At 44.0% G+C, this 6,000-nt stretch overlaps 1 non-coding gene across 1 annotated transcript; it reads left to right on the forward strand.

Annotated features, from left to right (window-relative positions):
• Positions 1–2,188: 2,188 nt before the first annotated feature.
• Positions 2,189–2,270, forward strand: trnas-aga (transfer RNA serine (anticodon AGA)). Its single transcript has one exon. It is a non-coding gene; the product is annotated as a tRNA-Ser (tRNA).
• Positions 2,271–6,000: the final 3,730 nt, after the last annotated feature.

The raw sequence follows: 6,000 nt of genomic DNA on the forward strand, positions 1-6,000 counted from the left end.
AAAGCGGCTGAAAACCTTAGCCATGCGGCAGAGAAATTGATCTAACGTTAGAATCATCAGATAACACAGCACATCAGCAGCTCATTCAACACCTCACACATGTGCGAACTATCTTAGTGCAATTCGGCCCCCATCCTTCTCCATTCCTTAAGGACAGTGCATTTTTCAGAATATCATTCAAAACCTGGGAAGTATAAATGTCACATGGCTGTGAGATAATTGACTATTTCACAAAAAGACAGCAACGATGCAACTTTCCCCCACTCTGTATTTTGATAATGCTACTTCCTGGTTTCAAACAGAGAAACATTCGTGTATGAGGTGACTGTGATCCCCACTGCATTGCACAAACCCTGCGCTGTAAAGATCCCAATGGAGCTGTCTGGAATGTTAAACTGTGACGTCATGCAGCAGCACTTTGGGTCTTTGTTTTGAGGAAATGGAATTCGGCTGTTCTCATTAGGAATGCTGGAGACAGACTGATCAACAATGTCCTCATCAAATGGCACAGCGCAGTAAGAGGACCTTCCACCCATCCTGTCTATGTCAGTTTTGTACAAAGAGCTTTATAATTTATGACAATTTCCTTCTCTTTCTCCTTCGCCCTGCACAATTCCCATTTGGAAACTCCGTGTTAAGAAAACCAATATTGAAAGCTTCAGCTCGTTCCTCACCTGAGCCAATACGTCAGACTTGCTCCAGGCACTGACGTTTGCAGTGAAGGAGAACAAAGCAATATAATTTGCAGGCTAACCTGGATCTTTTTTTATTCATTCACGGGATGTGAGATTCGCTGTCTAGGCCAGCATTTGTTGCCCATCCTTAATTGCCCTTGGGAAGGTGGTCGGCCTTCTTGAACCGCTGCGGTCCATGAGGTGTAGGGACACCCATAGTGCTGTTAGGAAGGGAGTTCCAGGATTTTGACCCAGCGACAGTGAAGGAACGACAATATATTTCCAAGTCAGGATGGTGAGTTACTAGAAAGGGAACTTCCAGGTGGTGGTGTTCCCATGTGTTTTCTGCCCTTGTCCATCTGGCTAGTCATGATCGTGGGTTTGGACACTGGTGTCTCAGGAGCCTTGGTGAATTCCTGCAGTGCATCTTGTAGATGGCACACACTGCCGCTACTGTGCGTCAGTGGTGAAGGGAGTGAATGTGGATGTGGTGCCAGTCAAGTGGACTGCTTTGCCCTGGACAGTGTCCAGCCTCTTCAGTGTTGCAGGGGCTGCCCTCATCCAGGCAAGTGGGGAGAATTCCATCACACTCCTGACTTGTGCCTTGCAGATGGTGGACAGGCTTTGGGGAGTCAGGAGGTGAGTTACTCGTTGCACGATTCCTAGTGTCTGACCTGATCTTGTAGTCAGTGTTTATATGGCCCATCCAGTTCAGTTTCTGGTCAATGGTAACCCCCAGGATGTTGATAGTGAGTGATTCAGATATGGTAACGCCATTAAACATCAAGAGCGATGGTTGGATTATCTCATGTTGGAGATGGCCATTGCCTGACACTTGTATGGTGCGAATGTTTCATGTCGCTTGTCAGCCCAAGCCTGGATATTTCCCACGCCTTGCTGCATTTGGACATGGACTGCTGCAGTATCTGTGGAGTGGGGCATGGCTGAACATTGTGCAATCATCGGCAAACTTCCCCACTGACTGACCTTTAACAGCAACAATCATCTTCCTTTGTGCTAGGTATGACTCCAACAAGCGGAGAGTTTCCCCTGATTCCCATTGACTCCAGTTTTGCTAGGGCTCTTTGATGCCACAGTTGGTCAAATGCTACCTTGATGTCAAGGGCTGTCACTCTCACCCCATCTCTGGAGTTCTGCTCTCTTATCTATGTTTGAACCAAAGCTGTAATGAGATCAGGAGCTGAGTGGTCCTTATGGAACCCAAAAGGGGCATCATTGAGCCGGTCATTGCTAAGTCAGTGCCGCTTGATAGCACTGTTGATGACCACTTCCATATCTTTACTGGTGATGGAGAGTAGACTGATGGGGCGGTTACAGGCCAGGGTGGATCATTCTCATTCTTTCATTCCCAGTTTGGTCGGAAGAACGAGGAAAGACATGATAAATTGCAGGGTTTCGGGGAAAATGTTGACAAGACGGGCAGAAAGACCGCTTTCACTGCTGTAACCATTGTATGAATTCATATAAATAATGCGATAATCGTAATAGCTTCTGTAGTCGTGGCCGAGTGGTTAAGGCGATGGATTAGAAATCCATTGGGGTTACCCCACGCAGGTTCGAATCCTGCCAACTACGTTTTCCATTACTTCCGATTTTAACCGCGCGCAGACGGAATTAATGAACGTTTGAATCGAGGAAAAGAGATCCAAACACATCCGTGGTCTCTTATTTCCATTCATTTCTCTGCCTTCTGAAAATCTCCAGTCGGAACTGGAAAAAAAAATTAGCCAATTTGGTGACATGATTTCTTTCTGGCATGCTTCTCTCCTTAGGCCCCTGTCAGTCTCGGTGTATATCTCTGCTTGTGTTCCCCTGTGTGGGTCAATGTGGTTCAGTTCCCCGAGGAGGTGAACACATTTTAACGAACACAAACTGTATTCACATTAGCTATGCAACTTCACATTACAAAGTTATAGTGAAAAATATCAGGATGAAAGAGGCAAGAGGAGTTTGTCTCTTTCTATATATGGACTACAACAACAAATTATATTTATTAAGCTCCTTGTACCTCATGAAACGTCACAAGGCGTTCCCCAGGTGCATTATATAACAAAGTGTGACACCGAGCCACATATTCGGTCAGATGACTAAAAGCTCGGTCAAAGGGGGCAGCTTTAAGAACTGCCTTAAAGGAGGAAAGTATCGATTTCATGTTCCAGCCAACAGCAATGGTTCTTCTCATTGGCTGAAGAGGACACTTGTGTTCATCCGACACAGACCATTTGGTCAAAGAAACTTGTCCTTGGTGAAGTTTATAAAAGTAAACTCCACTACAGTTTGGCGGCCTATAAACAACTCCCATCAATGTTTGCTGCCTCTTTCTGTTTCTTAGCTCCACCCAAACTGATTCTACATCTTGATCCTTCAATCTAAGATCCTCTCTCACTAATGTACCGATCTCGTTCCTTATTAACAGCGCGACCACGCCTCGTTTTCCTTTTTCCCCATTCTTCCTAAATGACGAATATCTTTGAATATTCAGATCAACCAATCACACTGTTCTTTGAAAGCAGCATACAGGGCCGAATGGCCTCTTTCTTTGCTGTAACTTTCTGTCATTTTATGTTTCCTAACACCACGGTTAAGATGAACTTTCTTATCTTCCATGGGATGCTTTGAATTCAAGACAATAGGCAAATTCAGCGAGTTTTCTTATCATTTTGAGCACAGAATTTGGAACTGGACTCGTTGAACGATATTTAAATGGTCTCAATCGTAAGAAGCAGCTCACCGACTGCAAACAGGCACCGTGAGCATCAGCCTGTTATATACATTCTTGTTGTACATCTTCTGAGCTATAAGCTGATCACAGCTCCACTTTCTGCACATTGAATGACAGTGTGAAAATATTCACTATTTCAAATCTTAACAACGCGCATATTTGTGATTTTGTGTGTGTCAATGTGGTTCAATTTCCTATTTTCACCACCCAAATATTATCCATGTTAGTTCTCTGACTTCATATCAGCGAAAAAAAAAAAGCAGTTAACAGGACATTTCTCTCTTTATTTTGAGTGGAGACTGTTCAGCAACTAAACTTCTGGATGTCACAAAGCGGAGGATGATTGAAGTTTTCACCTGATCTTATTAAGTAGCTGAGAATGCTCGAGGGGCCGAATGGCCTATTCCTGAACATTATTTTTAATATTCTAATTCAGTGTCAATGTTGGTGAAGACAATGTTTGTGTCTAATCTGAATGTGGTAGTGAGGCCGAGTGGGCTCAGCTGCTGGTTCAGGTTTCGATCTCTCTGATGATTTGGGCTTCACTGCCAAACTTTCTGGTGCTTTGTTATTTGAGGCGATTCCCAAAAATTCTCCATGCTGTGAAGGGGCAGCTGAATTGTGCCGTGTTGTATTTCATTTGGAAGAATGAGGAGAGGCTGTGTAAATCCCAGGGTGACTGGGAAAAGGTGGGACAATGGCACGGACTGGAAGACCTTCTTTCACTGGAACTCCCTGTATTCATTCTATTATTTTAAACAAACAACATGCAGCCTTTACCCAGTTGTCCTGGCCGGGTGGTTAAGGCGTTTTTCCACCTGGTTCAAATCCTCCCAACTCCCCTTCTTCCCACTCCTGATGGACACAAACTGTCTGCAGAATAAATTATCAGTCAAATGAATAACTAAACCACCCAAACACCCCCGCGTTTCTTAGTCCTGTTCATCTGCAAACATTCACTACATTTGGAGTCTGAAATGGAACAATAATTGGCCAAGTTGGTGAGATCCTTGCTTTCTGAGTGTTTTTCTCTCCATCGGCCTCTGTCACTCTTGGTGTATATCTCTATGTGTGTCAATGTGCTTCAGTTCCCCGAGGGGATGGACAAATATTCACCATCACAAACTTGATTAACATTCGTTGTGCAGCTTCATATTAAAATGTCAGAGAAAAATATCAGGATGAACGATGCAAGTGGAGTTTGCAATGTTTGGAAGGAGGTGCAGCAAAGAAGTGGAAGATGTGAATGACGTTATTGATGATTGAGAGGAATGCATTGCAACCTTGTGGCTCTTGTAGGTCGATTACTTTCCACAGTTTGAAATTTAGAACAAGCTGAGGCTCCAAGAGGAAACAACATTGATCTCCCTGAATTTTCACATAGGAAATAACGCGCGTGCATGCCTGGCTAGGTTGTGACAGAGACAGGGCGGGCAGAAGGCCCTCTTTCTCTGCAGTAACCATTCTATGAATTCATATAAATAATACAGGCATGCTGCCAAGGTCTGTAGTCGTGGCCGAATGGTTAAGGCGATGGATTGAAATCCATTGGGGTTACCCCGCGCAGGTTCAGATCCTGCCGACTACGTTTTCCATTATTTCTGATTTTAACCATTGATGTCAGAAATAGGAAATGCAATCGACATTTTCACAACACCTGCAGTAGCAACGTTTGACCAGTGGGTGGCAGTGAAACCGTGATTGCTCACATCACATGAAGCAGACGCGGTCTCAATTATTACTGCATTTGGCACTGTCTCTGTTCATGATAACTTAGAGAGGTGTCAGCTGTGGCTCAGTTCATAGCACCCTCGCCTTTGAATCAGAGGGTTGTGGGTTCATGTCCCACTCCCGGAAACCAAGAACTGTGATTGTACTTGAAAGAGTTGCAATCTGTGACTGTTGATAACTCGAAAGAGTTTCATATTAAATTAGACGCCGTTTCTATTTCTATTAGACTAGGACATGTCTCTGATCATATTAGAGAAGGTCATCTCTCAGTTGTTTCTGTAATTGGCTCAGCCACAGTTGTTTATGTACTGGACTAGGGCCACAATACAGTTGGCACTATCTCAGTCATGACTGCACTGAAGCAGGTCTCGGCTAAAGTTACAATAAGCCATGCCCCAGTTGGCACTGCACAAGAGCTTGTCTCTGGTTATAGAAAACTAGAACATGTTTTTATTTGCATTTCACAAACTCTGTCTCAGCTATTACTCCAGTAGAACCTGCCACATGTCTATCAAACTGGACCCTGTCTCAGGTAATGCTGCACCAATACATGCCTCCATTCATATCACACAATTCCCTATTTCTGTTGTTATTGTCCTTTATCATGACTTTGTTATTGCTGGGCTTGTTCATGTCTCTGTTTTTATTGACCTCGTACATTTGCCGGTATTTAATTCACCAGGCACTGCGTCAGATTATATTACAAAGAGCCCTGAATTATGTGAAGCTGCACTAGACCGTGTATCAGTTTTCTTAAACTGGATCCGGTCTGTGTTATTACTACACTAGGCAGGTTCGTATTACACAAGGTCCGGTCTCAATTATTACTGCACTCGGCACTGCCTTATGTTT

This window comes from Cetorhinus maximus, chromosome 23 (assembly GCF_964194155.1).
Source record: "Cetorhinus maximus chromosome 23, sCetMax3.hap1.1, whole genome shotgun sequence".
NCBI lineage: Eukaryota > Metazoa > Chordata > Chondrichthyes > Lamniformes > Cetorhinidae > Cetorhinus > Cetorhinus maximus.